Source organism: Aquarana catesbeiana, linkage group LG05, assembly GCF_042186555.1.
Source record: "Aquarana catesbeiana isolate 2022-GZ linkage group LG05, ASM4218655v1, whole genome shotgun sequence".
Classification (NCBI taxonomy): Eukaryota; Metazoa; Chordata; class Amphibia; order Anura; family Ranidae; genus Aquarana; species Aquarana catesbeiana.
The window spans coordinates 647,534,565-647,561,879 of record NC_133328.1 but is presented as its reverse complement, the minus strand read 5'-3'; the positions used below and the strand labels follow the sequence as shown (position 1 = coordinate 647,561,879).

At 43.5% G+C, this 27,315-nt stretch overlaps 1 protein-coding gene across 3 annotated transcripts in view; it reads left to right on the top strand.

Moving 5' to 3' along the window:
- Positions 1 to 27,315, top strand: part of LOC141145657 (uncharacterized) — a 121,275-nt gene that overhangs the window by 58,723 nt on the left and 35,237 nt on the right. The window contains exon 1 of one of the 3 annotated variants that reach the window (XM_073632496.1): positions 26,151 to 26,217. The exons of the other annotated variants lie outside the window; for them this stretch is intronic. The gene's annotated coding sequence lies outside the window, so the exon portion shown is untranslated. Of the gene's footprint in view, positions 1 to 26,150; positions 26,218 to 27,315 lie in introns of those variants that run through there. 3 annotated transcript variants of the gene reach the window in all.

Genomic DNA, 27,315 nt, shown 5'->3' with positions numbered 1-27,315 from the left:
TCCAAATATGAGATCTGAGGACTTTTTGACCCCACATCTCATATGTAAGAGGACCTGTCATGCTTTTTTCTATTACAAGGGATGTTTACATTCCTTGTAAAAGGAATAAAAGTGACACCATTTTTTTTTTAAAACAGTGTAAAAATAAATAAAATATTGTAAAATAAATAATAAAAATCAAAAAAACATTTTTTTAAACCCCCCCCGTCCCGGCAAGTAGCGCCTGCATATGAAAACGGTGGTCAAACCACACATGTGAGGTATCGCCGCGACCGGTAGAGTGAGAGCAATAATTCTAGCCCTAGACCTCCCCTGTAGCGCAAAACATGCAACCTGTAGAATTTTTTAAACGTCGCCTATGGAGATTTTTAAGGGTAAAAGTTTGACGCCATTCCACGAGCGGGCGCAATTTTGAAGCGTGACATGTTGGGTATCAATTTACTTGGCGAAACATTATATTTCACAATATAAAAAAAAAAAATTGGGCTAACTTTACTGTTGTCTTATTTTTTTTATTCAAAAAAGTGATTTTTTTCCAAAAAAAGTGCGCTTATAAGACCGCTGCGCAAATACGGTGCAAAAAAAGTATTTCAATGACCGTTATTTTATTCTCTAGGGTGTTAGAAAAAAAAGAATATATAAGGTTTGGGGGTTCTAAATAATTTTCTAGCAAAAAAAAACTGTTTTAAACATGTAAATACCTAAAAATCCAAAACGAGGCTGGTCCTTAAGTGGTTAAAAATGTAGTTATGCCCATACAAGGGCAAATGCTCAAGGTAGGCTAACGCGTTTCGAGGTGTTCCCTCTTCATCAGAGCCTTGGAAAGTAAAAGAAAGTCTGCAAGATGTGGTGGATATACATGGAGAGGGGTGGCTGATTAGGAGATGTGTCCCATAGTGAGTGATGTATTCTCCTTTACTCTAGAAGTATCCACATCACATCGCTCTAGATGAGATAAATACCAAATGTATGTGTTCGAATAATTAAGGTTCTAGTAGAAGGCACGTGTGTACAAAAGAACAAAGGTGTCCAGTACACATCCCATAATGGGAAAAATACAATCCTGAAGCCGTGTACACACGACTGGACTTTTCAGCATCAAACGCCTGACGGTCTTTCCGACGGAGTTACGACGGACTTTCGGATGACCGGACTTGCCCACACACGAATGGACTAAAGTCTGTTCTTTTGAATGTGATGACTTACGAAGGGACTAGAATAAGGAAGTTCGTAGCCAATAGCGTCCTTTTTTTGTCCGTCAAAATCCAAAAGAGAAAGCGCCTCATTCAGTATCAAAGATTTATTAAGATGTAAAAGCAATTAAAAACACTTACATAAAAGTAAACAGATTGCCGCTTCCATAAAGAAATGAACCCAAAGTGTGTCACGTATCCAGTTAAGTGGGGCTGATGTATACCGAGCGGACGGCCGCGGACCTCCGCTCAGAGATGCCGGCTGTGTGGGCGAAAATATGGGAGAGTTACTTCCGCGTTCCAACAGACCACGTGGATGATGACGTCACTAAGGTCATTCAGGTTCGCTGGGGACCACTACGCGTTTCTGAGCATGCGCAACGCCCGTAATGAGCATGCGCGCTCCTTTATCAAGACTTGATAAAGGAGCGCGCATGCTCATTACGGGCGTTGCGCATGCTCAGAAACGCGTAGTGGTCCCCAGCGAACCTGAATGACCTTAGTGACGTCATCATCCACGTGGTCTGTTGGAACGCGGAAGTAACTCTCCCATATTTTCGCCCACACAGCCGGCATCTCTGAGCGGAGGTCCGCGGCCGTCCGCTCGGTATACATCAGCCCCACTTAACTGGATACGTGACACACTTTGGGTTCATTTCTTTATGGAAGCGGCAATCTGTTTACTTTTATGTAAGTGTTTTTAATTGCTTTTACATCTTAATAAATCTTTGATACTGAATGAGGCGCTTTCTCTTTTGGATTTTTATGTACGTATGGAGAGCTGACTTCACTCTACAGGAAGCTGCCCTTGGTATCACAGCTGCATAGACTTCCCTGGCTCCCACATTTACCCTTATTACGGATCATCTACACATCATAGACTTTTTCCCTCTATGGATTATTATTGTCTTCATTTATAGAGAGAGTGATCCATTCATACATCTTGGACCTATTTTTCTGTTATATCCTCCGACTTTAGCGCTGTTACATTATCATTTTTTTTGTCCGTCGGACTAGCATACAGACGAATGGATTTTTCGACCGGACTCGAGTCCGTCGGAAAGATTTGAAACATGTTCCAAATCTAAAGTCCGTCTGATTTTCAACAGAAAAAGTCAGTTGAAGGTCCGGTGAAGCCCACACACTTTCGGATTGTCCAACGGATTCATTCCGTCGGACCAGTCCGGTCGAAAAGTCCGCCCGTGTGTACAGGGCATAAGACTCAGTACAGCTCGTGTTTTAAAAGTGTTTACATCATAAATAAAATTTTTCTCCACAGTCATGGGAAAATAGGCTCCACCCACTACAAGCTTCGTACAAGAGGGAGCGGAGTCAAGTCCAGTCACCCTGCACAAGAAGAGAGAATAGCAGTGGGCGGTCTTTATTACAGGAAGTCTCACACTGGACTACTGCACAGATGTGTAATGCCGTGTACACAGGGGCGGACTTTTCGACCAAACTGGTCCGACGGAACAAATCCGTTGGACAATCCGACCGTGTGTGGGCTTCATCGGACCTGCAGCTGACTTTTTCTGTCGAAAATCAGATGGACTTTAGATTTGGAACATGTTTCAAATCTTTCCGACGGACTCGAGTCCGGTCGAAAAATCCGCTCGTCTGTATGCTAGTCCGACGGACGAAAACCGACGCCAAGGCAGCTATTGGCTACCAACTTCCTTATTTTAGTCCGGTCGTACGTCATCACGTACGAATCCGTCGGACTTTGGTGTGATCGTGTGTAGGCAAGTCCGTTCGTTCAAAAGTCAGTCTGAAAGACCGTCGGACCTTTGATGCCGAAAAGTCCGCCCTTGTGTACATGGCATAAGAAATTACGAGGTGTGTCTAAAAAGTTCGGTGAATGGTCCGACATCTCAACAGCAACATGGGCCAGGTGAGCACATGGCTATCCAGAGAAGCACCACTTAGCGCGGAGTACACGTGACTGTTAAGGTACACCCGCTGCGGGCAGTGGAACGTAGCCAGTGTGAGAGGTAGGCTCACAGTGCAATGGAGCAACAGCGATGGAGGCGCATGGAATGTTGGTGAAAGTGGTATGGGACGCAAGCCGCGAGCAGAAAATGTGGTAATGACTGGTTCGAACGCTTTAGCGACGGGAAGGAAGCGACTAAGGATGAGACGCGTTCGGGTCGGCCGTCGACGAGCAGAACCCCAGACGTGATCGAGCGAGTGCGACAAATACTGGCACGACTTCTGTGACTGACTCTACGACTTGATGGTGGAGGTATTGGGCGTTATTAAGGACACGGTGCGCACCATCGATTAGGGTAAGTGGAAGACCTGTTCCCGATGGAAACATCTGAAAATTTCATTACCGTGTGTGACCAGGATCCATCCTTTCTGCCAACCATCATCACAGGGGATGAGCCCTGGTGCTACCAGTTCCAATGGGAAATCCAAGCGGCAATTGGTGGAATAGCGTTCACCGTCTTCCCCGCGACCCAAAAAGAGTCAAGGTCAAGACAATGTTGATTGCCTTCTTCGACAACAATGGCATCATCCATAAGGAATTCGTTCATGAGGGTCAAACCGTGAACACCGCATTCTACGAGGAAGTTTTGAAATGGTTGCTACGACGCACCCGCCGCGTTTGGCTAGAGTCAAACAGAACTGGATGGTGGCTGTTGCTGCAAGATAACGCACCTGTGCACTGCGCGATCCGCGTGCGCCAATTCTCGGCTCAGCACGGCGTACCTGTTCTCGATCATCCACCGTACTCCCCTGATCTGGTGCCTGTGGACTTCTTTCTGTTTTCCTGCCTGAAGAGCGTCATGACCGGCGCACGTTTTGCGGCAATCCAAGAATGCGTGACAGCGGTTCTGCCATCGATTTACTTCAATCGCCTTCGCTGACAGTTTCCTGAAGATTTATGTACGTTGCCAAAAATGTCTTGTGAAGGATGTCGATTATTTTGAGGGCTAATAAAAGGTGATTTGTTTGTTTTCTGATTCTATTCACCAAACTTTATAGACACGCCTCGTATACAGAGCACACCAAGATTCCAGAATAAACAATAAATCCTGTATTTGTCTGTGGTCACAGGTGCACTTTGTTTTGGGGGGTTAGTGTATATGGGAATCGCACTCAGGAGAAAGTTAAAGCGGTATTAACCACTTAAGGACCAGACCTCTCTTTGAGATTTGTTGTTTACAAGTTAAAAACATTTTTTTTGTTAGAAAATTACTTAGAACCCCCAAACATTATACATTTTTTTTCCTAACACCCTAGAGAATAAAATGGCGGTCGTTGCAATACTTTTATGTCACACCGTATTTGCGCAGCGGTCTTACAAGCGCACTTTTTTCGAAAACAATACAATTTGAATTTAAAAATAAGACAACAGTAAAGTTAGCCGAATCTTTATTTATATTGTGAAAGATAATGGTACGCCGAGTAATTTGATACCCAACACGTCGCGCTTCAAAATTGCGCCCGCTTGTGGAATGGCGACAAACTTTTACCCTTAAAAATCTCCATAGACGACGTTTAAAAAAAATTGTACAGGTTGCATGTTTAGACTTACAGAGGAGGTCTAGGGCTAGAATTATTGCTCTCGCTCTACCGATCGCGGCGATACCTCACATGTGTGGTTTGAACACCGTTTTTTTATGTGCGGGCGCTACTAGCGTATGCGTTCGTTTCTGCACACGAGCTCGACGGGACGCGTTTAAAAACATTTTTTTTTCTTATTTATTTTACCTTTTTATTTTTTATTTTTATACTGTTCTTTAAAAAAAAAAAAATGTGTCACTTTTATTCCTATTACAAGGAATGTAAATATCCCTTGTAATAGAAAAAAAGCATGACAGGACCTCTTAAATATGAGATGTGGGGTCAAAAAGACATCAGATCTCGTATTTACACTAAAATGCAATTAAAAAAAAATATATATATCTATAGGTATATATATATATATATATATATATATATATATATATATATATATATATATATATATATATATAAGAGTCCAATGCTATGTATGAGAACCCACAGTCCCAAATAGATCGTTCATAAAAAACACAGAGCAGTGTAAAACACACTGATTATGTCAGCTGCATAGACTCAAAGGTAACATGAATAGTTCATTGCATGAAGAGGACAGTGATCATAATTCGAGAATATATTTCTTCTGGAGTGCAGCAACTAGACCATCACCACATCACCGCGTGAAAAACCCTTATGGATGTGAGCTTACCAGAGGTAAGACAAAGACAAGCCTGTCAGCTCCTTCTCTCTCAAGGATCGGCTCCTCCACCTCCAGATTCCCTCAGTCCTCCTCAGTCAAGATCATCTATTAACATGTAGAAAAATTAGAAGGGGAGGCTCTCCATAGTGTAAAACAGTTTATTTATAACAAACCCACAGAGATTCCCCCCTTAAGCAATTGCGCTTACATAATAGAAGTAAAAAAACAGCTTTGACCTGTACAGCATCAGCTCACCGCTGGTCGGAACTGAGAACGCCCGCCCACCTCGATGAGTCCCGGGATGACGCTGCTTGTCTCTAGCTGGTAGGTCATGTGGTGACGCCCCGACGCGTTTCGGGATTCCGTCTTCAGAGGGCACGGCCACGCAACACGACTCTACAGTTTAAATAGGCTATTTTTTTTTTTTTTTGCTTGACAACTTTGGTATTTGCGTTGTTCAAAAAAAAAAAAAAAAAAAATGTTATTTAAAAAAAAAAAAAAAAATGGCCCTTTAAGAGCTATAGCCGGAAGTGACGTTTTGACGTCGCTTCCGCCGTGCAATGGTATGGAGACGGGTGGTGGCCTCATCTTCCCCCTCACTCGTCTCCATACCTAACACCAAGAAGGATCCAATCACCTCCGCCGCTACCGACGGCGTGAGGGGGGGGGGCCCTCTCCCGCCGCCGATAAAAGTGATCTCGCAGCGAATCCGCCTGCAGAGACCACTATTATCGGAAACTGGACCGCCCGCCGAAGAAGAGGATACCGGGGTTATGACAGCTAGCTGTTGCCATAACAACAATATTCCTCTTCATAGTTAGGATCTATATTAGCATATATTTTCTTTTTTGGTCTTTTTTTTTCATCTGGTGATCCAGCCAGTTAGACCCCTTTTCACACTGAGGCGCTTATCAGGCGCTTTAACGCTAAAAAAAAAAAAAAGCGCCTGAAAAGCTCACGGAAACCAATTTCCATTAAAATGTATGAATGCTTTCACACTGGGGTGGTGCGCTGGAGGGGGTGCGGTGAAAAAACTCCTGCAAGCAGCATATTTGGAGCACGTTTGAAGCGCTAAAAAAAAAAAAAAAAAAACCTCAAAAGCGCCCCTCTCCATTGAAATGAATGTGAAGCTCCTGAAAAGTGAATGAAAAAAGAGCCTTAAAATATTTCTTTTCAAGGTCACATGACCTTGAAAAAAAGCGCACCGCCTCAAAAGCGCTTGAAAAGGTCAGGGTCAAAGGTCAGTATTTTTTGGACAGCATTTTTTTTTTTTTAATTAGTGTCGGTGTGTTTTAGGTAGGATTAAAAAAGTAAAATGCGCACTATTGTTTCTGAGCTGTACTACGGGTACAAACAGCAACTAACATACATATATGTGGTATCACTGCGATCGTCAGGAGCAGTAGAATTTGATTTGGGTTGTTCTTCACTGGTAGGTTATGGTCGTAACAGGAAAGATAAAGGATTTTTTTTTTTTTTTACTATTTCGGGCCAGTTTTCTTTTGATAATGAAAAACAAAAATCAGGAGATATCCACTAGCATTTACCACGGTATAATCTACCTGGACGCTTGTAAGACCGCTGCGCAAATACGGTTGACAGAAAGTATTGCAACGACCGCCATTTTACTCTCTAGGGTGTTAGAAAATTTTTATAATGTTTGGGGGTTCTAAGTAATTTCTAACAAAAAAAAACTGTTTTTAACTCGTAAACAACAAATCTCAAAAAGAGTCTCCTTCGGAGACTCTTTACCTAGATCGGTGTTGCAGGGTGTCAGACTGACACCCCGCAACAACGATCGCCGCGATGCGCCCCCCCGGGGCGCAGCTCGATATTCCTGATCACGTCATATGACGTCCGATCAGGAATATCAAACCACTTTGCCGCCGTCATTCTGTAATAGGGCGGGCGGCAAGTGGTTAACCGCTTCAATACCGGGCCTGACAGAAAGTATTGCAGCGGCCGCCATTTTATTCTCTAGGGTGTTCTAAAAAAAATATATATGTAATGTTTGGGGGTTCTAAGTAATTTTCTAGCAAAAAAAAAAAACAAAACAGTTTTTAACTTGTAAACAACAAATCTCAGAAAGAGTCTCAGTCCTTAAGCGGTTAAAGAAACATATCCGTGCGTTAGCGTTAAAGCGCCCACTCGCGCTTTTCGGCTGCTAGCGGAGCGCTTTTTTTTTTTTTTATAATATTTTATTAAATTTTTATCACATTCCAATCTTAAATACATTACAAAGCCTTTCATCCTACTTACATAATATATATAACATAATATATAAACACACACTCTGTTGGGTATTTCCCTCCCGAAAAAAAAAAAAAATATATATATTCGATGTATACCTACTTAAATATATATATATTTTCCCCTTAACCCCCCCCCTTCCCCCCCCCCTCCCTCTCATCGCCTGCAACCAAAATATTCACCCCCTTGAGTTATTTACATTCCAAATCAATGTGTTCACATATTTCACTTTTACCAGATCACCTAGTATTCTACAAGAAGGGGTTAAAAAATCCCGTGTTGCGGCGCTTTCGAACCACTTTTCAGGCACAGCCCATTCATTGCAATGGGCAGGGGCGTTTTGGGAGCGCTGTATACAGCACTCCCAAACCGCCCCAAAGATGCTGCTTGCAGGACTTTTTCTAACGTCCCGCAAGCGCACCGCCTGGGTGTGAAAGCACACATTGCAATGAATGGGAGGCAGTTTACAGGCGCTATTTCTAGCGCTAAAATGCCTGAAAACTGCCTCAGTGTGAAGGGGATCTTAGTGTCGTGTTGGGGCGAGCGACCCTGTATACAGTACGCTGTGTTTCTGCACTGTGTTGCCTGCCCAGGCGGAGCCGAGGCCGCACTCTTACCTGCACCAAATCATTTTCCAAATGTAAAAAAAAAATAAAAAAAATAATAATAATTACAGCTCCCCCATCTCTCCGAGCTCGCGCACAGAAACAAACGCATAAGTAGGTCGCACCCGCATATGTAAACGACGTTCAAACCACACATGTGAGGTATCGCCGCGATCATTAGAGCAAAAATTCTAGCACTAGATCTCCTCGGTGACTCTAAACTGGTAACCTGTAAAAAAATTTAAAGCGTCGCCTATGGAGATTTTGAAGTAGCGTAGTTTGTCACCATTCCACGAGCGTGCGCAATTTTAAAGCCTGACATGTTAGGTATCTATTTACTCGGCGTAAGATCATCTTTTATATTATACAAAAAAATTGGGCTAACTTTAATGTTCTGGGTTTTTTGAATTCATTAGTGTATTTTTTCCGAAAAAAAAAATTGCGCTTGAAAGACAGCTGCTCAAATACAGTGTGACATAAAATTTTGCAATGACCACCATTTTATTCTCTAGGGTCTCTACTAGAAAAAAAATAATATCATGTTTGGGGGTTTAAAGTGATTTTCTAGCAAAAAAAAAAAAAGAATTTTTACTTGTAAACAACAAATGTCAGAAAAAGTCCGGGTCAGCTAGTGGTTAAAAAAAATGCTAGTGTGCATGAAGCCTTATGCCGCGTACACACGATCGGGATTTTGGTTGGAAAAAGATATGGCGGCTTTTCCGACGGGATTCCGCTCAAGCTTGCCTTGCATACACACGGGTCACACAAAAGTTCGCTGAACTTTCGGCTGTCAAGAACGCGGTGACGTACAACACTATGACGAGCCGAGAAAATGAAGTTCAATGCTTCCGAGCATGCGTTGAATTGTTTATGAGCATGTGTGTGATTTTTTTTTTGCGCGTCCAAATTGCATACAGACGATCGCTTTTTCGAATAGGAACTTTTTCCGACCGAAAAATAGAGAACATGCTCTCAATCTTTTTCTGGCTGGAATTCCGCCAGCAAAAGTCCGATGGAGCGTACACACGGTCGCATTTTCCGACCAAAAGCTCTCATCAGTCTTTTGCTGGCGGCATTTCCGATCGTGTGTACGGGGCATAAGTCCCCGTTCACACTGAGGGCCGCTTGTTTTAGCGGCGCTTTAACGCTGTTTAAGCGGCTCTTTTTGGCCTCTAGCGGGGTGCTTTTAACCCCCCCCAAAAAAGGGGTTAAAAACTCTCCTGTTGCGACGCTTCCAAAGCGCTTTTCAGGCACATTCATTCCAATGGGCAAGGCAGTTTTGGGAGCGCTAAATACAGCGCTCCCAACCCGCCCCAAAGATGCTGCTTGCAGGACTTTTGGGAACGTCCCTCAATCGCACCGCCCCGGTGTGAAAAGTCACACTTGAATGAATAGGAGGCGGTTTTCAGGCGCTTAGCAGAGGCTATTTCCAGCACTAAGGGCCCTTTCACACTGGGGCGGGGGCAGCGTCGCTATTATTAGCGGCGTTTTACTGCCGGTATTCGGCCGCTAGCGGGACGGTTTTACCCCCCGCTAGCGCCGAGAAAGGGTTAAATACCACCGCAAAGCGCCTCTGGAGAGGCGCTTTGCCGGCGGTATAGCCGCGCCGTCCCATTGATTTCAATGGGCAGGAGCGGTATACACACCGCTCCTTCACCGCTCCGAAGATGCTGCTAGCAGGACTTTTTTTCCCATCCTGGTAGCCCTCGGGGCTTTCACACTGGATACAAAGCAGCGACACTTTCGGGTCGGTTTGCAGGCGCTATTATTAGCGCAATAGTGCCTGCAAACCACCCCAGTGTGAAAGGGCACTAAAACACCCCAGTGCAAAAGGGGTCTTAACAAAAAAAAATAAAAAAAAGGTATTTTACACAAAAGAAAAACAATTATACTCACCTCAGTCCAGGCTTCTAATTCTTTTGGAGATTCGGGGGGGGGGGGGGGTGTGACATCACGGCACCTCATCACAACCCCCTGGGCACTCACAATCCCAGGGGGTTCGAATCAAAATATGGAAAAAAAAAAGCAAATGGGAGTACACACAGACACTTATGGTGGCCGTACACTAGACAAAAAAAATTTGACCATTTTAGTTTTGGTTTTCGAACAGTTAGCGGGTGAAGATCGACAATCGTTTTCAACTTTTCAGAGCTGAAAAGGCAAAGGAAAAGTTGAGGAAATTTCTGTGGAATGAAGGAAATGTGAACGGTTAATGTGTTTTCTCGGGTGGTAAAAAAAACAAAAAAAAAAAATGTAATAAAATTAGAATCAGATGGGGAAGAGAGACTCTCAGCTCACCTGTTCCCAGGTCTTCGGGATAAACGCCTCCATGTGCGTGTGGTTGGAATTAATTGTGAACTCCCAAACCACCTGCTTAGTGATTGTGGCCGATTGGAAGTTCTGGTGTCTCCAGACTGGCCAGCAGGTAGCTGATTACCCGATAGAGTCTGACACTGACTATGAGAGAGGTTGCTGCTAGGAAGGAGATCCCCTATCTATCCATGCATACATGTTTAGTCTCAGGATTCTCTGTACACTGCCATGGCCAGGACACTCCCAGCCAAGGTAATCTATGTTCACGCTTTTATATTTGGGGTTAAATCGGTGAATTGGAGTCGGTGCACAACGCTCTCTCTGTGATTCTGTTAAGCTTCTGTTGGCATTGAGGGAAATCTTCACTCACACAAAGCGTGAAACTTCTGCCAATTCATTGGAGGAATATCTAATGGGGTGAATAGAGCAGTATTGTACATGGGACGAGGCAGTGTTAGAGTATCCAGTCTACAGCACTATTATAGCAACAGACAGAGATGTTACAATGTTGTAATAAACCGGATCCTGTTCAAGCTGATCCTTTGTTACAGTGTAATTAGCTCCTGTGCACCCCAATCTTGTGTTACAATGTAATAAGCTAGATGCTATGTATGCTGACCCTGTGTTACAATGTATACCGGCCCTGTGTTACAATGTATACTGTGTATGCCGACCCTGTGTTACAATGAAATAAGTAGGATCCTCTGTTTCAATGCAATACCCTGCATCTTGTGCACACCAATCTTGTGTTACAATGTAATTAGCTACATCTTGTGTATGCCGATCCTTGTGTTACAATATAAGTTGCATCCTTGAGTTACAGTGTAATGAGCTGCATGTTGTATATGCCAATCCTTTGTTACAATGTAATAAGTTGGATCCTATGTATGCTGACCCTGTGTTGCATTGTAATACATTGGTTCCTTTGTTACAATGTAATAAGCTGGATCCATTTCACACCAATCTAATGTTACAATGTAATCGGCTGCATCTTCTGCAAGCCAATCCTTTGTTACAGTGTAATAAGTAGGATCCTTTGTTTCACTGTAATCTACTTATTGTGCAAGTCTATCCTGTGTTAGTGTAATAAGTTAGATCCTGTGCACACCAATCTTGTTACAATGTAATAAGTTGGATCCTGTGCACACCTATCCTTGTGTTTTTCAGTGTAGTAAGTCGGATCCTATGCACACCGATCTTGTGTTACAATGTAATACGTTGGATCCTATGCACACCAACCTTTGTTACAATGTACTACACTGAATCCTGTGCACACCAATCTTGTTACAATGTAATAAGTTGGATCCTATGCACACCTATCCTTGTGTTTCAATGTAATAAGTTGGATCCTATGCATACCGATCTTGTGTTACAATGTAATACGTTGGATCCTATGCCCACCAACCTTTGTTACAATGTAATACGCTGGATCCTGTACACACCAATCCTTGTCTTACAATTTTAATAACCTTGATCCCCTTCAATCCGATTTTCCCCCACAACACTCCCACAGAAACTGCTCTCCTAAAACTCTCAAACGACTTGCTAACAGCTAAAACCAACAGTCACTATTCCATACTCTTACTCTTTGACCTCTCTGCTGCCTTCAATACTGTTGACCACCACCCCCTCCTCCTCAAAAAACAATTCCCTTGGTCTCCGTGACTGTATTCTTCGTTGGTTCGAATCTTGCCTATCTCACCGCTCCTTCAGTGTCACTTACTACTCTACTTTTATTCTCTCCTACTCCTCTTACCGTCGGGGGTCCCCCAAGGTTCTGTCCTTGGACCTCTCCTATTCTCGATCTACACCTCCTCCCTGGGTGAATTGATTGCCTCCCATGACTTTCAATATTATTTCTGGATGGCACTGAAATCTATCTCTACCCCTCAGCTCACCTCATCAGTCTCCTCAGTATCACTGATTTACTAACAGACATATCAGTCTGGATGTCCCACCACTACCTCAAACTCAATCTATCCAAAACCGAGCTCATAATATTTCCTTCCCCTGATCTCTCTGTCAAGATCAATGGCACAACTATCAACCTGTCCCCCCACATGCCAGGGTGCTAGGTGTAATCCTGGAATCTGAACTCTCCTTTCAGCCCCACACCCAATCCCTGTCCAAATCTTGCCGCCTCAACATCCGCAACACCTCCAAAATACATCCCTTTTTAACCATTGACACCACAAAACTTCTAATTCACTCCCTGTTCATCTCTCGCCTCGACTACTGCAACTCCCTTCTAATTGGCCTACCTCTACACATAGGCTATCCTCCCTTCAGTCCATCATGAATGCCGCTGCCAGAGTCATCCACTTTACCAACTGTTCAGTGTCCTCCACCCCTCTCTGCCAATCCCTCCAATGACCTCCATTCAGCATCTTCCACTCTTCTCTGACAATTCCAACATTGACCTCCCATTCAGTGTCCTCCACCCCTCTCTGCCGATCTCTCCACTGACCTCCCATTCAGTGTCCTCCACCCCTCTCTGCCGATCCCTCCACTAGCCTCCGCTCAACCAACAAATTAAATTCAGACTACTAACAACAAATTGCAAAGCCATCCACAACTCTGCCCTCAGCTACATCAATAAGCTGGTCTCAAAATATCAACCAAACCGCTCTCTTCGGTCCTCCCAAGACCTCCTCCCATGCTCGCCTCCAGGTCTTCTCCTGAGCTTCTACCATTCTTTGGAACGCCCTACCCCAATCTGTCCGGCTATCTCTTAATCTGTCCATCATTAGACGAGCACTGAAAACCCTTCTCTTCAACCCCTTAAGGACCGATCCACTGAAATCTGCTCTCTGCTGATGTCACAGAAGTTGGTCCAGGCTCTGTATCATCACGACCATGGATTTGTGATCTGCCAGATACCTGGACCGTCACCCAACTCGGCCTCTCAACGACTTTCTGAGAACCTAAGCTGGCAGCTCCCGCCCCCTCTACAGCCCAGAGCTCCAGTGAGCAAGGAGAGGGTAGAGCAGAGAGCTGCTGACTGACTGTCACCAGCTCTCTGCTGATGTAGCCGTGAGAACCGAGCGATTGGCTGTGTTTGATCGCTCGGTTCTCAGTGCAGAGAAGCCAGGGGACAGATGCAGCATCAGACCCATGCTGCATCCACCTAGGTAAGTATAAATCTAAAACAAGCTTGATCCCCATAATTCTCTTTTAATAAGCTCCTTCTTGTGCTTGCCTATCTGTTTCACAATGTAATAATCTGGATCTAGTGCCTACCGATCTTCTGTTACTATATAATAAGTGGAATCCTGTGCCTCTCGATCTGGTGCCCACTGACCTCCGATTGTACAAACATACGTTGGGGAGGAATATTCATGTTTTGTCCTGAGGAAAGGAAAATTTGTCTGAAACAAATCCACCTCAGCCAATGGCATGATTTTCTCATACTACCCCCATGAGGAGGTGTCGGTCGGGGACCTACTGATAAAAGATTGTCTAATTCAACTATAAAAGCGACAGTGAATGGTTTAAGTTTGCAGGCTCTTCCAGGTTGGACATGGGTAGACCTATCGCCAACTCACTGAGGTGCAGTGGGACAACATTGAACCCATCAGGGCACCACTAAAGCCAGCCGTGTTTCACTCTGAATGGGTAATGGCAGTGTGTAAGTGATGAAGCTTTGTACAGTCAAATGCACCTATCCTTTTAATCTGGAACGTTGCTTGAACGTTACTCGCTTGGATCAGGTCTCTGAATTTTATTTTAGGATTTCACATCTTGTGCATTTTTGAATTCCCACATGCACAGCACCTGCAGCCCTCCATGGAAACTAGCAATCGCCGAGCCTACATCTTGTATTCTATCTCTTGCTCTACGTGGTAGAAAGTTTCTCAGGAAGCGGAAGTGTTGTGCATCTGTTCTTCCAGACATTGTACATCTGATGGAAATCACCCTAATATTGCAGATGGGGGTAGATTGGTAGTAAAGGATTTTATTTTCACCACGTCTGACTGTTTTCTGTGTGCTGTGTTCTATCTTGTGATTTGGTGTAAGTAATCTTTATTCTGAGGACTGACTGTGGTGCTTTGTAGCTATAGGAGATTGGTCTTCTGAGAGCGTTCACATGGGATTGTCTTGTAATCTCTGAAGACCTGCTCAGTTGTTTCGTCAGGCAGCTAGTTCTATCCTTTTCTTCTTCAATGTTGGGTTTTAATTTATGTGTACATCACAGGTCCACTAACCGTGAAGCTACGTCTGTTGGGTACAGGTGGGTACTTTAAATTATTTTAACGTTTTAGCAAAAAAATCATAGATGAAACTGATGTTGGTAAATATCTTTAATGCACCATTTAGAACTTTCAAGGTGTCATACCACCAATCATAAAAATGACAGTAAGACGTTGTTCACACATGGTGGATGTGCCCAAGACTGATTTGTTTCTAGTCTGAGTTTTTGGCGTCCTATTCACTTTATTCCACCTCCCCATACAAAGAGAAGCCAAGTTTGCCCTGCTACACTGCCCAATTCCAGGACTGTTTGCCTACCAACGGAAGCTCACTTTCTACCTATTTTTGAATGATTGCCCAAGTTTGGAAGAAATGCATCTGTTCCTTCCAAGGGGTAAGAGATCGCTTGACTGCTTTGATGCTCAATGAACAGATGTCTAGCATCCGCAAAGACACTCATGCTAGGTTTCTGCAAGTTTGTGAGCCATGGCTGTCTTATGTCTTTGCTACTATCCCCCACCACCACCACCAGCTTGGGTCACCTATGATGGATGGTTCGATGTTCCCGGACCATCTCTCCTCCCTCTCTAGGCCTCTAAACCGGACCCTTCTTCCCCTCTAGCTTTCCTCATCCCCTCCCTGGCTCCCCACACCGTCTCTCTTTCCTTAGGGTTTCCTCTTCCTCCTGGTTTATGATCCATCTCTTCTTTTTAGATCTGCATAAGCTATAAAATGCACCATTGTGTATATTGGTGAGCCAAGCGGACACCCCGTTGTAGGTAACCTCCCCAGGATCCCTTGGCCCTCATGGCCTAATGAAAAGGTGGGCCTAGCGGAAATCCAGTTATTGTAGGTAACCTCCCCAGGATCCCTTGGCCCTCATGGCATTATGAAAAGGTGGGCCTAGCGGAAGCCCCGTTGTTGTAGGTAACCTCCCCAGGATCCCTTGGCCCTCATAGCATTATGAAAAGGTGGGCTTAGCGAAGACTCCATTGTTGTAGGTAACCTCCCCAGGATCCCTTGGCCCTCATGGCATTATGAAAAGGTGGGCCTAGCGGAAACCCCGTTGTTGTAGGGAACCTCCCCAGGATGCCTTGGCCCTCATGGCGTTATGAAAAGGCCTATCTCCTGTTACATCACTTCTCGTTTCATGCTGCTGCACTTTATCTTTGTTAGCTAACTTTGGTCACCACTGTCAACGCTAGCCCCTGCCTGGGCCGAACGATAGCATGTTGGCTACTTGTTAAAATGAATAAACATTGTTGAAACAGAAAACAAACAATAGTCCTTTACTAGGAAGATGTGCTGTCCAATTAGGAATAGATAAAGGGGCATCTTCTTTTGCCCTTCAACATATTTAGGAATTTAAAGCCAAAATGGAATGATTGGAACATTTGTACCCAGTTAGAACTCTATAGAAAAGTTGGCTACCAATTTGCCACGTCCCATTTATTATATATACAAAGGGTAAAATAGGTATTGAACGCGTCACCATTTTTCTATTGGTAAAGGTGCTATTGACATGAAATTTCCCACATGTCGGTAACAACCCATCCAATCCATACATACAAAGACACCAAAACAAACAAGTTCAGAAATGAAGTTCTGTGTAGTAAAATGGAAGGACACAGGGAAAAAGTATTGAACCTGCTAACTGAAATGTATTTAATACTTGGTACAAAATTCTTTGGTGATGACGGCTTCAAGACGCAGGCTCCTGTATAGAGATACTAGTCGCATGTGTTGCTCAGGTGTGATTTTGGCCCATTCTTTCACACAAACAGTCTTCACATCTTGAAGGTACTGTGGGCCTCTTCTATGAACTCTGATCTTTAGTTCTTTCCATAGATTTTCTATTGGATTCAAGTCAGGTCAGTCGGGCCATTCTAACAGCTTTATTTTCTTTCTTTGAAACCAAAGGAGCTTTTACTTGGCTGTGTGTTTGGGATCATTGTCCTCCCGAGATGTCCTCCTGAGATGTCCGCCCTCGTTTCATTTTCATCATCCTGGTTGATGGCAGCAGATTTTTATCACCATTCATCCTTCCTTCAATGATAGGAAGTTTGCCTGTACCTTATGCTGAAAAACAGCCCCGTCCACACCATGATGTTCCCACCTCCAAACCTCACGGTTGGTATGGGGGTGTTTTTGGGATGGTGTGTATTATGGCCTCCAAAGAGATACATTTTGGTCTCCTCTGACCAGACTATATTCTCCCCGTATTTCACAGGTGTCACGGACTTTGGGCTGCAGGAAAACCATTGTCTGGAGAACTCCAGTGTTTTTAATGCGTTCTTAAGTTATCCAGACAGAGCTGGTCACTAATTGCTTTTGGCTTCTTATGCATAAGTTAGTCCTATGGGGAGCCAGACTGTCTAAGGTGGTCATTGTCATAATAGGATTAGCTCTGTCTAAAGTGACCATTGTGTGAGATAATGGAAGTAGCCCTTATCTGATGGTTTTCTGTATAAATTCAGTCTGTTTTTCTCAGATAAAGCAGTTTTTATTCTAGTTCGCTCCAAGACTGGTGTTGTCTGTTTCTTGGGGTTTCTATAGTCAGATCCATTGGTCTCGTGTTCCAGGACTTGGGAAGCAGCTTCTTGGTGGAAATACCCAACAGGGTATCCGGAGTCCATCACAACAGGCTTGTCTAAATGTTGTGCAGCAAATTTTAAACAAGCTTCAACATGCTTTTTCTTCGGCAATGGAGTGTTGTGTGGTGAGCGTGCGTACAGGCCATGGCGGGTGAGGGCATTACTTTTTGTGTACCTGCTAATTCCAGGTCTTTCTAAAGCTCTCCACAAGTGGTCCTTGGCTCTTGGACAACTTTTCTGATCATTCTTTTCAGTCCTCTGTCAGAAATCTTGCGAGGAGCACCTGGTTGTGGCCTGTTTACGGTGAAATTATGTTCTTTCCACTTCCAGATTATGACCCCCTACAGTGCTCACTGGAACATTCAGAAGTTTAGAGATCCGTCTGTAACCAATGCCATCGGTATGTTTTGCAACAGTAAGGTTGTGAAGGTCTTGAGAGAGCTCTTTGCTTTTACCCATCGTGAGATGTTTCTTGTGTCAATCCTTGGTAATGAGACACCTTGGGGAGACTGAACCAGCTGATATTAATTTGTACTGACAAGGGGTGGGATTACTTTCTAATTACTGATAGATTTCAGCTGATGTCTTGGCTTTCCATGCCTTTTTTTGCACCTCCCTTTCTTCACCTCCCTTTCTTCATGCGTTCAATACTTTTTCCCTGTGTCATTCCAATTTATTACACAGAACTTTATTTCTGAACGGATTACTTTTGGTGTCTTTGTATGTATTGATTGCACGGGTTGTTACCGACATGTTGGGAAAATTTCATGTCAACATCACCTTTACCAATTTACCTATAAAAATGGTGATGTGTTCAATACTTATTTTACCCGCTGTGTGTGTGTGTGTGTGTGTGGCATAGATTTAACAATCTTTTTGCTTTTATTACAACAATTTTATATAGCATTATTGCGGGCGCCCCGGACAGGTAAGCGTCCTTATATTAAGTCAGCAGCTGCAGTATTTGTAGCTGCTGACTTGAATTTTTTTAATTTTTAGCGGAACTCCGCTTTAAAAATTTTTTTGGCTGCAGCTACACTTAAAAAATGTACCTGTTCCAAATTACAAACAGATTCAACTTAAGAACAAACCTACAGTCCCTATCTTGTTTATAACCCTGGGACTGCCTGTACATCAAACCATTTCTGACCATACTCGGAAGTCCCAACACATTTTTTTTGGATCACAGTCCACTCTTTCAGGGGCAGATGTTGGAGATATTTAAAAACAAATCTGAGAACCCACTGGGGCCATTGGAATGACTTGGAGCTGTGTCCAACGCAAGGCCCAAGGGCTGAATCCGGCCCTGCAGGCTATTTCTTGTGGCCCTCGCACCTCTCCTGTGGCACCCCCCCACCTCAGCCCCCACCTTTTCTCAGCAGTCTTCACTAAAGAGGAGGACAGGACTCCTTCGCCAAATCCTGCGCTTCTCCATGCAGCCGCGGAGATGCCTGTCTTATAAACCCATATAAAAGCACTCGCATGTATACAGCAATGGTATGTGTCTCTTTAAGTCTATCCCTTTTTTAAATGTGCAGATGCAGCACACCCATTCTCCATTCTCTCTCCAGGAACGCATGAAGCCATGTCCTCACGCGTTTCGTCAGATCGTCCTTATCGGAGACAAAAAAAAACAATTATTTAGAGTATATGCTAGTGATTGGATCAGTGCTGTCACATGGGGATGGGGTGAGTCCTCAGAATTGAGCTATCTGAAGCCTCCACAAGGTTGTTTTTCTTCAGACCTGGCGGGTGAATATGTGCAGCCGGAGAAAGGAATCTGTTGCTTTGCCCTGATTGGGTGAATAACCAAGTTCACTTTAATCTTTATCAGCTCAGACATTACCTTCCAGGCCCTGTTCCCTCAGAACTGCACAGAACTCTACTGATGGTTTTTTATGTGGCAGTAGGACAGCGCACCACCCCCATCCCATAGTACAATTACTGGTGCCAAGGTATAATGTTAGACCTTGGCATTGTCACATGGCGAGCAAGGGCATGCCTGTGCCCATGCAAATCTCCTTTTTGGGAAAGTTGCTATTTGCATAGTTTTATAACGACAAGGCTTCAGGCTGTAAGGATAGAAGGAGAAAGGAAAAGGTACCTGTCTGCCATTTGTTTAGCCTTCTTGGATTTGTTATCGGCTCACATGTTTACTTTAAATTTTTAGCCTGCTTTTGCTATTTAAAGACAAATTCCATTTACATTAGGAATGTTTTTTGGACTCTTGACTACATTGTTACACTGGATGTGCATTACTGGACAATCAGATAATCTTTCGGCTGAGAATAAAATTATTGGTGATTATTGCCATGCCACTAATTCCATCGCAGCAGGGGGTAAAAGTGTAAGCTGATCCTGAGGTGGGGGTCCTATTGTGGGATTTTTTGTATTTTGACTATTTATGGACACTATTGAATGTGTATTTATCACTGTTTTGCACTACTATCTTGTCACGATTTATTTAATTCGGTGTATTATTTAGGGCACAGTTATATATATTTGCGCTGCACTGTTTTGGGTGTTTATATGTGAGCCTGGTATCTAAGGTAGCATTGTTAGCACAAGCACAGATTTTTCTTTTGGTTTATCATTATACATGATGGATACTAGCCTTTGACATGCTCCCTAGTTTTCTTCTTTCCTTGTATTGGTTATATGCGGTTATGCTGAGGTTACATCTGGTTGATAAGGACCAATTTTGAGCCAAGAATACATAGTTTTGGAACATTTTCTATGACATCCACCCAGAACAAGAGCCGCACCGCCCAGCCGTCATTTTACGGTGGGCAGGCAGGCAAGTGGTTAATGAGTGAAATAAGCATTTGACCCCTACGCAAAACCTGACTTAGTACTTGGTGGCAAAACCTTTGTTTTCAATCAGAGGTCAGGTGTTTCTTGCAGTTGGCCACCAGGTTTGCACAAATCTCAGGAGAGATTTTGTCCCACTCCTTAATTGCAGATTAAGGTTTCCAGGCTGACGTTTGGTATATCAAATCTTTAGCTCCCTCCACATATTTCCTATGGGATTAAGGTTTGGAGACTGGCTAGGCCATTCCAGGACCTTAATGTGCTTCTTCTTGAACCACTCCTTTTGTTGCCTTGGCTGTGTGTTTTGGGTCATTGTCATGCTAGAATACCCATCCACGACCCATTTTCAATGCCCTGGCTGAGGGAAGGAGGTTCTTTCCCAAGATGTGATGGTACATGCCCCCCCGTCCATCGTCCCTTTTGATGCAGTGAAGTTGTCGTCCTGCTCCCTTAGCAGAAAAACACCCCCAAACATAATGTTTCCACCTTCCATGTTTGATGGTGTTCTTGGGGTCATGGGCAGCATTCCTCCTCCTCCTCCAAACACGGCAAGTTGAGTTGATGCCAAAGAGCTCGATTTTGGTCTCCTCTGACCACAACACGTTCACCCAATTCTCCTCTGCATCATTCAGATGTTAATTTACAAACTTCTGACGGACCTGTACATGTGCTTTCTTGAGCACGGGGACCTTGCGGGCGCTTTCAGTCTTTCACGGTGTAGTGTGTTACCAATTGTTTTCTTGGTAACTATGGTCCCAGCTGCCTTGAGATCGTTGACGAGATTCTTCCGTGTAGTTCTGGGCTGATTCCTCACCGTTCTCATGATGATTGAAACTCCACGAGGTGAGATCTTGCATGGAGCCCCAGACCGAGGGAGATTGACCGTTATTTTGTGTTTCCTCCATTTGCAAATATTCGCGCCAACTGTTGTCACCCTCTCACCAAGCTGCTTGGCGATGGTCTTGTAACCCATTCCAGCCTTGTGTAGGTCTACAATCTTCTCCCCGACATCCTTGGGAAGCTCTTTGGTCTTTGCCATGGGGAGAGATTGGAGTCCGATTGATTGCTTCTGTGGACAGGTGTCTTTTATAAAGGTAACAAGATGAGATTAGGAGCACTCCCTTTAAGAGAGTGCTCCTAATCTCAGCTCAATGCCTGTATAGAAGACATCTGGGAGCCAGAAATCTTGCTGATCGATAGGGGATCAAATACTTATTTCACTCATTAAAATAGAAATCAATTTATAACTTTTTTGAAATGCGTTTTTTGGAAATTTTTGTTGTTCTGGCTCTCACTGTTATAATAAACCGTCCATTAAAATTATAGACTGATCGATTCTTTGTCAGTGGGCAAACGTACAAAATCAGCAGGGGATCAAATACTTTTTTTTCCCCTCACTGTACTTACATAATCATGTGTATAAAAACCTTCAATTGCGTCAAATAAAACAGTAGAGTTATTTCGGAAAGATGCGGAGTGTGTCTTTTTGTGTCTGATCCCTACAGCGGTAGTTATTAATTTGGAACAACTAAACAATATGAGGATAGGAGTTGCCTATCTATAAAATTTCCAGAACATGTCTGTAATGATATATCCAATTATTGGTGATGAAAAATCTGCGCTGCAATGCTCTCAATGCATTCTATCTGGAAAGCTTGGCCATCTGTAAAGGAATATCTCGGTGACTGAGCCAGACTCTTCCACCCTGAGGTTGGTGGGTGAAGATATCATCGTGAAGGTTCATGTTGGCTCCTCTCATAGGAACTTTGCTTTTATGACAGTTGGTGGAAAGCCCTGTGACAACCAGATCTTTAGATGTTCTCTTATTAGTCAGTAGTATGTGGGCCTACTGAGGAAAGTGTAGGTTGCATCCTCCTTTTTTATACAGTATGAGTTGGGTGATATAAACCTTACCCTCATTTTCATAGCCCAGCTTCCTCGCAACATAGGCCATGTCAGTTTTATCTGAATACATCAGGTTGGTTTAGTGAAATGTTTGACTGTTGTTCTTGGCAGAGCTTTGTCCTTTTTTCCATCCTGGTTGTCTATAAAGCAAAAATAATATTCAGAACTGTTCTCAAAAGTACGTGCACACAGCAATTCCAACTTGGCTGACACGGGATCGCCTTTCCAGGAAAGAGACTCTGGGGATCCTTGTGTACATTTCACTGTCCTGGATTAAGCTTTGTGTATGTGAACGCGAACAATTCATTTCTGTTATTTGCTTTCAAAGATTAGAAATGGTGGAATCTAATCTGTAATCAACATATTTTCCCTGTTGGCACCATCGTGGACAAAATCTATGCTGAAAGCCAACACTCAAAATTAGGACTGCCTTCACCTGGAAAGGTACAGGACAGTAAATACAACCTGTTTAACTACTTCCATACTGCGCAAATTCCAGCACTCCTCTCCTACATCATCCTTCTTTTTTTTTTTTTTTGCTAGAAAATTTATATATATATATGCAGTTCAGTTCCACAGTAAGGGAGTGCTAGCAAACTATCTATTGTATATGATTAAGGTTGATAATCCGAAGCTGAAACATACTAAGAATATTATATATATATATATATATATATATATATAAATATTCTTAGTATGTTTCAGCTTCGGATTATCAACCTTAATCATATACAATAGATAGTTTGCTAGCACTCCCTTACTGTGGAACTGAACTGCAAGAGTTAAGAGCAGATCTCACCTGCTCCGAGAATACACTCAAAAGTTAACACCAACGTTTTAGAAGGAGCAAGAACATAGCTATAATCGGTTGCTACTTCCTTATATGGACGACCCAGCTAAAGCCTTTGCTTTGTCTATATATATATATATATATATATATATAATATTTGTGGTTTGTATACGCCAGCCTGGGGCTGGGGAAAAAAATCGATTTTAATCTTGAATCGAGTTGACAGGTCAAATCGATCCAAAATTTCAGCAAATTGATTTTTTTTTTTTTTTTTCCCTCCAGGATCGGCGCTGACACCGCGCCGATTGTGAGGAGCTGCAGGCAGGAGTTTTTAGGTGAGGCCGCGGCTTCGGCCTAGTCCCTGAGGCCAGACGCCGCGGACTAGGCAGAAGCTGCGGCCTCGCTTAAAAACTCCTGCCCGCAGCTCCTCAGGACCGGCGTGGGGTCCAAAAAAAAAAAAAACTCGATGTGAATCGAGTTTGTTTTTTAAGAAATTACAGATTTTTAAAAAAATTTTTTTTGAGAAAATCTCCCAGCCCTACGCCAGCCTTATCTGATAACGAAATGTCCGGCTGATGGTATATAAGCTGCGATGACAGGAAACAATAAAGGAGAAGTAATTTTTTCACTGAACTTTGTGTCTGTGAATTATTTCAGCGTGCACGTTGAAAGAAACAATTTGGCCAGGGAGCAGATATAAAAATACCGGACCTTGGTTCCGGTCCAATACACACATCACACAAGTGAACATGTCCAAATTGGGCCCAATTAGCCATTTTCCCTACCCGGTGTCATGTGACTCGTTAGTGTTACAAGGTCTCAGGTGTGAGGGGAGCAGGTGTGTTAAATTTGGTGTTATTGCTCTCACTCTCATACTGGTCACTGGAAGTTCAACGTGGAACCTCATGGCAAAGAACTCTCTGAGGATTTGAAAAAAAATTGTTGCTCTACATAAAGATGGCCTAGGCTATAAGAAGATTGCCAAGACCCTGAAACTAAGCTGCAGCACGGTGACCAAGACCATACAGCGGTATAACAGGACAGGTTCCACTCAGAACAGGCCTCGCCATGGTCGACCAAGGTAGTTGAGTGCATGTGGTCAGCATCATATCTAGAGGTTGTCTTTGGGAAATAGACGTATGAGTGCTGCCAGCAGTGCTGCAGAGGTTGAAGGGGTGGGGGGTCAGCCTGTCAGTGCTCAGACCATACGCCACACACTGCATCAAATTTGTCTGCATGGCTGTCGTCCCAGAAGGACGCCTCTTCTAAAGATGATGCACAAGAAAGCCTGCAAACAGTTTGCTGAAGACAAGCAGACTAAGGACATGGATTACTGGAACTTATTTGGTTCAGATGGTAACAAGCGTGTGTGGCGGCAACCAGGTGAGGAGTACAAAGACAAGTGTGTCTTGTCTACAGTCAAGCATGGTGGTGGGTGTGTCATGGTTTGGGGCTGCATGAGTGCTGCCGGCACTGGGGAGCTACAGATCATTGAGGGAACCATGAATGCCAACATGTACTTTGACTCTGGTGAACTCCATGCCCAAGAGGGTTAAGGCAGTGCTGGAAAATAATGGCAGCCACACAAAATATTGACACTTTGGGCCCAATTTGGACATTTTCACTTAGGGGTGTACTCACTTTTGTTGCCAGCGGTTTAGACATTAATGGCTGTGTGTTGAGTTATTTTGAGGGGACGGCAAATTTACACTGTTATACAAGCTGTACACTCACTACTTTACATTGTAGCAAAGTGTCATTTCTTCAGTGTTGTCACATGAAAAGATAGAAGAAAAGATTTACACAAATGTGAGGGCTGTACTCACTTTTGTGAGATACAGTGTGTGTATCTATCTATCCACACGGGCCGAACCATTCGCCCAACTCTAGTGACCACATTAAACCTCGGAATCATTACAGAATATGAGCCAGGAACATCTCAACGCTACACGGCTCTCTTCACTGCTATAGTCTAGATGCGGGTAGGATACCCCCGATGTTACTCTTTTAAATAGAAAGGAAAAGATATTGTGGAGAGGATAATAAGAGAACAAGTAGGGGAAAGAGAAAAAAAAAGGAGGAAAGGAAGGAGGGTGTTATGTTGGCGTTGGCAGGACAGTAGGGTTGGAGCACGTTCAATTTCACATCTCCAGTAGGGCCTTGCCCACTTTGGAGTACACAAACCTGTTCCAATGTGTCCACGTTTTAGAGGAACGCTCTCGCCTGTTATGAGCAGAGAGCAACAGGTCTTCTAAGCTGTTAGTCCTCTACCTTGTTAAGCCAAAACGAGATTGAAGGGGAGTGAGGGTCCCTCTATCTTAGAGCGTTACAGGCTTTGGCGGCGTCAAGTAAATGACGCAGGTTGGATTTCTTGTAGGTCTTGACCAGGATCTCCGAGAGATGGAGAGGCAGGTTAATTTTAAAGAGGACTGGTCATCAGGCTGCAAAGGATGTTGTAATTAGGACAGCTCCGGACTGCTAACTGCAGTCCGGAGCGTTTTGGAATTCTTGTGGAGTGTTGAGAGGTTTGGAATTCTTTTGAAGCACCTTGAAATCCTGGGGCACAGTATTTTATTCCCAGGAATTCAGCACTTGGTCCCAGCGCTCTGCAAAGCCTGCCTGCCTGCTAAACCAGTCTGCTGGAACTCCAGGGTCCCAGACCTGCAGGCCAGGCAATCCACAACTCTACATAGTAGTAAAGATCAACTGCTCGGGTTCCAACCTGATGTAAAAGGCCTTTTATGGCAATGCTAGGAATTTCGGTTATGGCAGACCTGAAACTATGAGGTTCAGTAGACCTGAGGGCAATATACGAGCTACGAAGGTGGAAAACTTGAGTTGCAATCTCTCTTGCCTATTTGTAATGGATGGTGAAATGGTTTGTGTTGCCTTGACCAGTTTGAGCGTTTTGTATCTACGTTTCGGTAGATATTAATCTGGAAGGGTTTTTATACATTCAATTCCTGTACTTTAGACAATCTTAAACCAAATCATATGATGTCCACCCAGGGGGAAGTGGTTTTCATACAAATGACAAATAATATGAAGAAAATGTAGTATATATCATGAGATTATTTTATGGACCACCCGGAGGGTAGTGATCCTGACTCTTCTAGATAGCAGAGGGTATGGATCCTGACTCTTCTAGATAGCAGAGGGTAGTGATCCTGACTCTTCTAGATAGGATATCTTGTCAGTCTGACAAGATATCAGCCGTGTAACATCTGTTCTATCTCTGGGCCGGTCCGGCTATATAACTCGATCACGTTCGTAGCTGTAAGTTGTCCTGGAAGGAAGGACAGCAGAGCACAGTCTCCTCTTGCACTTTCCAGAGCTGTTCTAAAGCTGATTAAAAAAGGTAACCTAATATAATTTTTGAGACCAAAGTTGATATCATTTTCTTAATATACATAGAATTATCAATATTTAATTTAATACTTGGTTTCCAATAATTTGCAAATATATACAGTATGTACGTGGTGGCAGTCACATTTGCTCATTTCATTGAACTCTACTTTTGAACTTTTACTTTTTCCTCTCCGTCCGATCTCTCCATGAGTTCAGATTAATTCAGTCTGTGTAGTTACCAGAGAGGGAAGAGCCCCAGCATCCTCATTAGTAGTTGTAACCTATCCAGATGTCTATAGAGCGCTTCACTATTTTTGCTTTTTTATCCAGATAACTCCCCAAAAATAAACCTTTGTTTTGTGGGTAATAGGAAGATCTGCTTGTGTTTTCAGCAGCTGACCTTTTACAGGCTCTCCTTCCTTTTTTTATTTTTTATTTATTTTTTCCCTTAACCACTAGCCGACCGCCACACGCCGATGTACGTCCCTACTTTGGGGACGGATATCGTTGTTATGGCAGCAGTTAGCTGCCATAACCCCGGTATCCCCGTGTTCGGCTACAAGATAAAAGTGGTCTCTGTGGCGGATTCGCCGCGAGATCACTTTCATCGGTGGCGGGAGAGGGGCCTCCCGCCGCGATCCGGTGCCCTCCGCCGCTTACCAGAGCTGTCGGCGAAGGCGTTCGCGTCTGTCCTCTTGCTGGGTATGGAGATGAGTGAGGGGAAGAGGGCGCCCACCCGTCTCCATACCATAGCAGGGCGGAAGCGACATCAAAACGTCACTTCCGCCCATCATACGTCTTCAAAGGCACATTTATCTGTTGTCGTTTTTTCAAATGACAATTTTTTTTTTTTTTTATTGTATTTAAGTGTAAATATGAAATGTGAGGAATTTTTGACCCCAGATCTCATATTTAAGAGGACCTGTCATGCTTTTTCTATTGCAAAGGATGTTTACATTATAAAAGTGACCCAATTAAAAAAAAAAAAAAAAAAAAAACAGTATAAAAATAAATAAAATCAAGTAAAATAAATAAGAAATTTTTTTTTTTTTAAACGCCCCGTCCCGACTGAGTAGCTCCCGCATATGAAAATGGTAGTCAAGCCACA